This window comes from Hemitrygon akajei, chromosome 10 (genome assembly GCF_048418815.1).
Source record: "Hemitrygon akajei chromosome 10, sHemAka1.3, whole genome shotgun sequence".
Classification (NCBI taxonomy): Eukaryota; Metazoa; Chordata; class Chondrichthyes; order Myliobatiformes; family Dasyatidae; genus Hemitrygon; species Hemitrygon akajei.
The window spans coordinates 93,661,747-93,671,006 of NC_133133.1; the positions used below are offsets into that span (position 1 = coordinate 93,661,747).

General features: G+C 40.4%; 1 pseudogene; it reads left to right on the forward strand.

Moving 5' to 3' along the window:
* The first annotated feature begins 835 nt into the window (after positions 1-835).
* LOC140734098 (interferon-inducible GTPase 5-like) lies at positions 836-7,242 on the forward strand (annotated as a pseudogene).
* Positions 7,243-9,260: the final 2,018 nt, after the last annotated feature.

The window sequence follows — 9,260 nt, forward strand, 5'->3', positions numbered from 1 at the left end:
GCTGAGTTTATAACATTCTGCAGCTTATTTTGATCCACTGCAGTGGTCACCCACCCATCTCCATACCCGATGGTGATGCAGCCAGTTAGAATTTACTCCACGGTGTAAAATTGTCTCACTGTATTCTCACTTATCAATGCTTTATGGATAGAACACTGAAAAATATCCTCCTCTTGTTTTAGTTTAGTATTTAACTATATATTAAGTATTTTATTCCTTTCTGTGAAGACAGAAAAGGTACTTGACAAGTCAACTTTTTAAAATTTTAATTTAATTGCAATTTCACGGACATCTGCTGTCTATAGAAATAACACATCTCTGTGAATTAATTGCTGGGAGTGGGAGAGTAAAACGCTATTTTTCTCAAAGTGATAGCCATGGTCTTTCCATTGAGACAGTAAGGTGACATTTTGCAGCAGACGGGTTTCGGTTCATGTCACTTCAAGGTGGGGACTGATTTATGATGATCTTTGAGAGTACAATAACTTTGACCATTTCCATTCACCTTCTGTTCTAAAAATCCTGAGCTTCATAATAGGTGCTTCTTTCTAAGAACATTGAGGAGGAAGCACGACTGCCCTCAGAATCTCTTTCTTCAGGTTGACTAAGGCAAGTGAGTAAATGCAATTGTGTGTTTTCTAGTTGCTTACATACATTAAACCAAATGTTACCAATGGTGATTTCCCTCAGAGTCTTGGATATGTCTGGTATAAAAAAACAGCTCATTCTGTTATCAATGCAGTAGAAAAGACAAAAAGGCTCCCAGAGCATCTGATTAAACCCTGTCCTCACTGGATCGTTATACAGGCCAACCAATGAGAGACAGAGATCAGGAATGGGAGGGTCAAGCTCCAGGTAGGTCAGAAATTACACACATTGTTTCTTCCCAGCTCTCCTGCGTGAACAAAACCTGCCAGAGCAGAGCTGTACAGTGTTCAGATTTCTCTTTAGTAAAAGGCAGATCAAATCCCTTTTGTTTGTTTTTGAGATGTGGGTATTGACATCAAAAACAGCAGTTATTACAAGTTCTTAACAGCCTTGAGCATGTAGCTGGGACCTGCCTTCTTGAAGAGCTGCATTCAGGATCAATCTGATCCCAGCTCATGATTTCATAGACTTGGCGACATTAATGGAGCAAAGGTACCTTTCCTCGTAAGCATGGTGCATGACGGAGGTGAAGATACATGAGGAAATGTTATCTCATACTAAAGCCCTGGTCTATTCTCTTTGGTGGTCATTTTATTGTAGAATAGCATAAACAAGCCGCATCATTAGATCTTGTGAGTGTCATTCACGTCATCTTCTGTGTGGTATTGGTGAAAATTTTGACTGTTTTGGTTAGGACATGATGCACCAGTCCAACTTCTTGCTGCTGGAGCTTGATTCATGACAGGAAAGTGAGGAGTAATCCTGCATGAATATGACTTCTGCTTCACAGGATGTCAACAGGGGTGTCAACAGGTTTCAATAAGATTTCCCCTCCCCATTCTTCTTAACTCCCATGAATACAGGCCTAGAGTTATCAACCACTTCTTATACATTAACTCTTTCAGCTTCCAGTACATTTCTGTGAATATACTCTGGTCCCTCTACAATACCAGCATATCCTTTTGTAGATATGGGGTCCAAAAATGCTCACATACTCCAAGTGCAATCTGTCCAGTCCCTGATAAAGCCTCAGCATCACATCCTTCCTCTAATATTCTCGTCCTCTCAAACATTGCATTTGCCTTCCTTCCTTACCACATTAGAAAATAGTCTATATTTTTATTCCTTCTACCAAAATGCCTGACCATACACTTCACTACACTGTATTCCTTCTGTCACTTCTTTTCCTATTTCCTGATCTGTCCAAGTCCTTCTGCAGAATTCCTGCTTCCTCAACACTGACATCAATGGAACACCACTAGTCACTGGCAGCCAACCAGCAAAGGAGAAGAAAGAGCTGATGAGGGATAAAGGACTGATAAAGAGTCTTGGCCTGAAAGATCAACTATTTATTGCTATCAGTATGTCTTCAAATTAGCTGTCGGTGAATAGTAGTGTTCTGCTGGGGTCTGATCACAGATCCTTGATTTACGTTGTATATCAATGACTGGGATGATGGAATTGATGCTTTGTGGCAGGTGATACAAAGATAGGTGGAGGGACAGGTAGTCATGCGGAAGCGGGGAGGCTACGGAAAGATTTTGACAGATTAGGAGAATGGGCAAAGAAGTGGCAAAAGGAGTACAGAGTTGGGTAATATATGGTCAGGTACTTTGGTAGAAGGAATAAATATGTAGACTACTTTTTTAAATGGGGAGGAAATTTTAAAAATTGAAGTGCAAAAGGAGTTGGGGTTCCTTGTGCAGAATTCTGCAAGGGTTCATTTGAAGGCTGAGTCGGGATGAGGAAGGAAAATTCGATACTAATATTCATTTTGAGTGGATGGGAATATAAAAGCAACAATTTAATACTGAGGCTTTAAAAGGCATTGGAGAAGCCTCTCAGTATTGTGAGCTGTTTTGGGCCCCTTATTTAAGAAAAGATGTGCTGACATTGGAGAGGGTTCAGAGGAGTTTCACAAGAAGGGATTATCGTATGAGGAGCAATTAGCGGCTGTGGGCCTTCACTTGCTGGAATTTAGTAGAATGGGGGGGTGGGGAATCTCACTGAAGCCTATTGAATTTTGAAAGGCCTAAGTACCTTGGATGTACAGAGGATGTTTCCAATGATAAGAGAGTCTAGGGTCACAGGGCACACCCTCCAAATAGAGGGACTTTCTTACAGAGCATAGACGAAGATGATTTTTTTAAGGACATGGTAGCGAATCTCTGGAATTCATTGCCACTGGCTGCTATGGAGGGCAGGTTATTCAGTACATTTTAGGTGGAGGTTGATAGGTACTTGATTAGTCAGGGTATGAAGGTTTTGGGAAGAAGACAGGAAAATGGTATTGAGGGGGAAATGGATCAGCCGTGATGAAATAGTAGAGCAGACTCGATGGCCCAAATGGCCTAATTCTGTTCCTATGTCTAATGAAGTAATTATTTTCAAAACATTCAACCATTACTCTTCTATTATCCTTGTTAGTATTACCTATCAGTGAACTTTGGCCCACTCTCCTTTCCTGCTTGTAATTCCCTTTATTGCTCTGTAATTCTGACACATCCATTTTTATCTTCTTCCTCTCAAACTGCAGGGTGTGTTCTATACTAGTGTGATGACTGTCTCCTAAGGGTTCCTTTACCTTAGGCCCCTTAATCAAATCTGATTAGACAACAATCCAGAATTTTCCCTCATGATCTCAACCAGAAGCTGTTTGAAGAAGCCTTCTTATAGGCATTCTATAAACTCTTCCCCCTGGAATCGAGTACCAAACTGATTTTCCAATAAATCTGCATATCGTAATCATCCATGGCCAACATAACATTACCTTTACATGCCTTTTCTATCTTCCTTTGAAATTTGTAACCCATATCCTTACTACAATTTGGAGGCCTGTATAAAGCTCCCATCAGGGTCTTTTTTAAACCCTCATGGACTGCATCTTCCAGTCATAAGCCTTTTCTTTTTAGTGACTATTTTTTTTTAAACAATCAAAGCCATCCCAACATCTCTGCCCAGCTGCCTGTCCTTTTAATACAATGTACATCCTTGGACGTTATCTCCCAGCTGTGATCGTCCTTCAACCATGACCCAGTGATGCCCACATCATCATATCTGGCAATCTATAACTGTGCTATGAGATCACCTACGTTATTATATATACATTATGCATTGAGATATAACCGATTCAGTTCAGTTTTCAGCACTCTTTTCAATTTTGTCTCCATGTGTCTGAAGATAAATTCTTATCCCTTACTAAACTTTGTCTTATACATTAATTTGGAGATTTCTGTAACCTCCCCTGGATTCTCATTCCCTTTAATGTTATCCTGACTTTTCCAACCTGTTCAATCACCCCCTAGAATTTCGTTTAAAGCCCTACCCACAGCCCTAGTTATGTGATTTGCCAGGATTCTGGTCCCAGCATAGTTCAGGTGGAGCCTGTCTCATTGGAACAGTTCCATTTCTCCAACACTGGTGCTAATATTCCACAAATTGAAACCCACTTCTCCCACACCGAACTTTGACAATGCATTTAGCTTTCTGATCTCATTAACCCTGTGCAAACTGCACGTTACTCAGGAAGAAATCCAGAGATTGTTATATTTATTTCTGCATTTTAATTTAGTCCCTAGCTTCTTAACTTTTCTTAGCGGGAACTCTTCCCTTGTTCTTCCAAGATCACTGGTACTGACATGAATCACAAAAGTTGAACCTTTCCCTGTGCCATGAATAATTTCCCTGCAATTATGATGGGGTGTCCCAGACAGATAACACAGCCTTGGACTCTCAATCCTTGTGACAGAGAATTGTGGCTATTCCATTGTCTATACAATCATCAAATACAACTACATTTCTCTTCTCTCCCCCTTCTTGAACAACTCCATTAACCACAGTGCCACGGTTCAGTTGCTCATCTTCCCTTCAGCCTTCATTCTCATCCTCACAAAGAGCATCAATCTCAAACAAGAGAAAATCTGAGGATGATGGGATTCAAAGTTATACACACAAATTGCTGGAGGAGCTCAACAGGACAGGCAACATCTAGGGAAAAGAGTAAACAGTCGACGTTTTGGGCTGAGACATGAAGGGTCTCAGCCCAAAATGTCAATTGTTTACTCTTGTCTTGAGATGCTGCCTGGCCTGCTGAGTTCCTCCAGAATTTTGTGTGTATTGCTTCAATTTCAGACCTGTTGGGCAAGTTCAGGGTCTGAGACTCCTCCAACACTCCCTCTTGGACCCCCTCCCCCCAAGTGCCTCACTGACAGGTAGCCTGATAAAGGTGTATAAGATGATGAAAGGCATTGATCGTGTGGATAGTCAGAGGCTTTTTCCTAGGGCTGAAATGGCTGCCACAAGAGGGCACAGGTTTAAGGTGCTTGGGAGTCGATACAGAGGAGATATCAGGGGTAAGTTTTTTTTTTACTCGGAGTGTGGTGAGTGTGTGGAATGGGCTGCTGGCAGCAGTGGTGGAGGTGGATACGATAGATTCTTTTAAGAGACTTTTGGATAGGTACATGGAGCTTAGAAAAAATAGAGGGCTATGGGTAAACCTAGTAATTTCTAAGGTAGGGACATGTTTGGCATGTTTGTGGGCTGAAGGGCCTGTATTGCGCTGTAGGTTTTCTATGTTTTAACACCTTCTTGGCCCTGATTACAGACTGAGCACAAAGTCCAGATAACTCTTGCCCTGCCTGATGCATCAAAGTTCAGATTCCAGCTCCTAAAATTTGAGCCCGAGTTCCTCGAGTAACTAATATTGCTGCAGATGTGGTCACCAGGAACCACAATGGGGCCCACATCATGCAGATAAAACACATCACCTGATCCTGCATCTCTATTTTATTTAGTTTTTTGTTATTTGTTTTTATATATATGTAATGCACACATACATACATGCTTGAGACCTTTGCACAGTACTGTACTTGTCAATATGGAGTGGGGAGCAGAACCAATGTTCTTGTTGCATTTGGTGTGAGGTAGGGGGTTTGGAGGGTGCGTTGATGATCATGTTGCCTTTCTTTTGGTGTAGAGGGAGAGGTGGTTTTGCTGCTGATTCTCTTTGAACTGATGGTTCTTGGGTCATCACGATGAGTATGCATTCTTCTTGGTCCCTACTGAAAGAGTCTGGTTCTCTTTGCCACACTCAATTATGTTTTAGCCTGGGAGATGCTGCTCTGTGGACAAACAGGTCGAGATCTACGTGCTCCATTAGTTAAATCTGTGGTGATTAAGCAAAGTCAAAGCATATTAACCGATACTTATCCTTATGCAAATTACAATAACAAACTCCGTATAGATAGTTATTCAGTAGCAAATTGTAAGAGCAAAACGTGTTTCAATAATTACCAGGAAGGATTGACATGAAGACATTCTTTGAATGATGTGAAATACAATACAAATAGAAGTTGTTTCAGATGAGAACTTAATGGAACATACTTTCTTTCAGTGAACAGGTGGCAGAGACTGAGACCCCCTCATTCTTCACACCAAAAGAACTGAGCAAACTGAAGTCTGATTTTGAAACAGGAGGGGTGGAAAATGTTAAATCACTGATTGAGGAGAAAGTAACTGCTATGGACAAAACAGAGCTTAACATCGCAATGATGGGAGAATCAGGTACAGGAAAATCCACCTTCATCAATACCATGAGAGGTCATTGAAGCTTTGATCCCGGAGCAGCTAAATTTGGGACGACAGAAACAACGATGGAGCCAACCGGGTACTCACATCCCACTCTGCCCAATGTTCGCTATTGGGACCTGCCAGGGATCAGAACCACAGCACTTCCAGCAGCTAAATATCTCACAAAAATGAATTTCAAAATATATTATTTCTTTGTCATAATCTCTGCTTTTTGATTCAAAGAAAATGATGTTAAACTTGCCAAAGAGATTAATCGGCTGGGGAAAAAGGTCTATTTTGTCCGCTCTAGGATTGATGATGATTTTGATTCCATGAGGAAAGAGAAGGAGGTTATTAATGAAGAAGAAGAGCTGGAAAAGATTTGGAGTGACTGTGTCAGGAGGTTGGCAGAGGCCGGGTTTCCGGATCCACCTGTGTTCCTGATATCCAGTTTAGAGCCACTTCATTTTGATTTAATTCAGTTAAATGAAGGACTCAAAGGTGATCTAAATAATGTAAAGTAAAGGGTCTTTGCCCTGGCCCTTCCAAATCTAAGTGTGGAGATAGTTCAGAGGAAATATGAGATTCTGAAAAAAACTTATCTGGATGTTTGCAACAATCTCTGAGGGATTGGGAGCTGTCACAGTTCCCGGCTTCTCTCTCGCTTGTGATATTGGTATATTGATTGGAGCCATTGTTCACTTCCGGAAATGTCTGGGTCTGGATGATGCTTCTCTCCAAAGACTGGCCAGCAGAGCAGGAAAACCTGTGGAAGAGCTGAAGGCGACAGTAAAAGCTCCATTGCTGGGAGATATAACCCCAGATGTAATTGTGAGGTTAGGTTGGGGGGTTGCTGTTGTTCCCGTTTCAGCCCTGGAATTTGCTCTCGACTTTGTCCCAGTCATTGGCTCCATTTTTGGAGCAGGCCCATCATTTCTCATGACTTACAAGATACTGAAAGCTGCACTGAAGGATCTTACAGAGAATGCAGAGAGAGTGGTGAAAGTTGCCTTTGAAACTGATTAACTGAACTGTAAAAGTATCGACCCAGTGAGTTTATATCACACCATGCTTAATAATTTGATGACATCCCATCAAGCACCAAATCGTGCTGTAAATCAACTCAACAATGTTCACTTCTCCTGTATGTGTTCCTGGAAATATCTTATTCATTACTGAAGGGGGTTGGGAGGGAGTTTCCAATCAGTACCATTTGGAAAACCAGTGCAAGATTAATAGAGTGTGACTCTATGAAATAACGTTAAAATTAAGCTATATCTGCCTTCAGAGTTGTACATAAAGGATGTACCTGATAAACATTGGCTTCCAGAAAGCACAGCTGGTTGGGCTGCTAGGCAATAATCAGAAGCCCCTTGCATTACTCAGCCAATTATTTGTTTAAAATATAACTGCACAGGCAAAATGATAGCTGATACTTGGGTGCGGTGCATAAATGTCTGTATCAATTGAGATGTTATAAATCCTAGGTTGAAATATCAAGTGCCACCCTAACCACCTTACCAACCTCTGATGTCAACTATTGGGAAGATTTTCCCAGCCTGTGTTCAGAGCTTATCAACTGGTTCAGCTTCACTTACCATCAAGAAAACCTACAAATAATTAAAACAAACATCGTTAGAGAATTTGGTCTAAAGCTCACGGCAAGATCTGAGATCAATGAAGCCTTCTACATTTAGCTCTCATTTAAAATTGTCAAATAGTTGTTGATAAACTCTCCCTTCTGCAGGTTCTGTGAGTTTCAGATGAACACTTACCCATACAGCACAGCAAGTCGGAATTATTCTCAGTAGTTTATTAAAACTTGTTAGTAAATCACCATGTAAAAAGTAAGGAATAATGCAAAATATTGTAAGATAACAGAATAAATTACATGTTATTGAAATAAACATAAAACTTTACATCTCAATTGTAACTATAAATTCAGCTCACTTAGTATTCTCTTCAACCCATCCTTTATGATCACTTGAAGGAAACTGCTCTGGATTATATCAGTGCGTGTCATATCCAATATCTGAAACAATTTCAAAAATGAAACTCACTCCTGTGAATTTATTGAAAATACACCATTTGTGATTGTGCAAATTGCATTCAGTCTTTTCCACTGCAAGTCCAGTATTAGTGAATTTAATTGTATCCCATCATCAATATCAATCTGAATTTTTTTTATCAGTTGGGAAACAGAAAACTGAAAAGATCTTGCCCTATTAAATGCTTACTTATCATGACTGTTCTGTGGCATTCCTCCCATAGAAACTCTGTGGTGAACAGATTGATAAATTGTCTTGCTCCTATCTGAACTATTGCTTTCATGGATTCCCTCGCCTGCCTGGTGAAAAATAGGAGAAAATGCCATAGTTGCTTGAAAACTAAAATAAAAACCAAGTGATGGAAATACTCAGCAAATCAGGCAGCAGCTAAGCAGAGAGAAGGAAATTTCAGGATCCAGGTCAATTCTCTTCATTTGAAACGGCATCAAAAGTTTCTTCAAACATTCCACTGATTTCTCCTTGTACAGCAGGTGGACACAGAATCAACGTTAGTGCAGAGTATGAATTGATGTCGTCTTTATTTGAATATAATCACCAAAACATCACAAAATATTGTTGAAAAAACATAAGAATACAAAAATTAATGAAGTAAACTCAATTACTTTAAATCTTGGCAATTAATTCAATGCCGCTGCATTAATGATTCTTTAGATTCTGTGGGGGAAATGGGTCAATATAATTGAAGTAAATAGTAGACATTATGATCTTGATATTATGGAGTGAGTATTGAGTGCTCGCATGTTTTCCTCCCTGGACTTCAGTTTTCAGAGGAATTAGCCAGTCTCCAGTGATGATGCCATGGCACCTGTTTGCACCATCATTGTCAAAGGGTCTGTGATCAGGAATGGTGCCATTAGAAATACAAGAGATCCCACAGATGTTGGAAATTCAGAGTAACACACAAAATGCTGCAGGAACTCAGTAGGTCCAGTGCCATCTATGGAGAGGAATAATCAGTTGACATTTATTTGACTG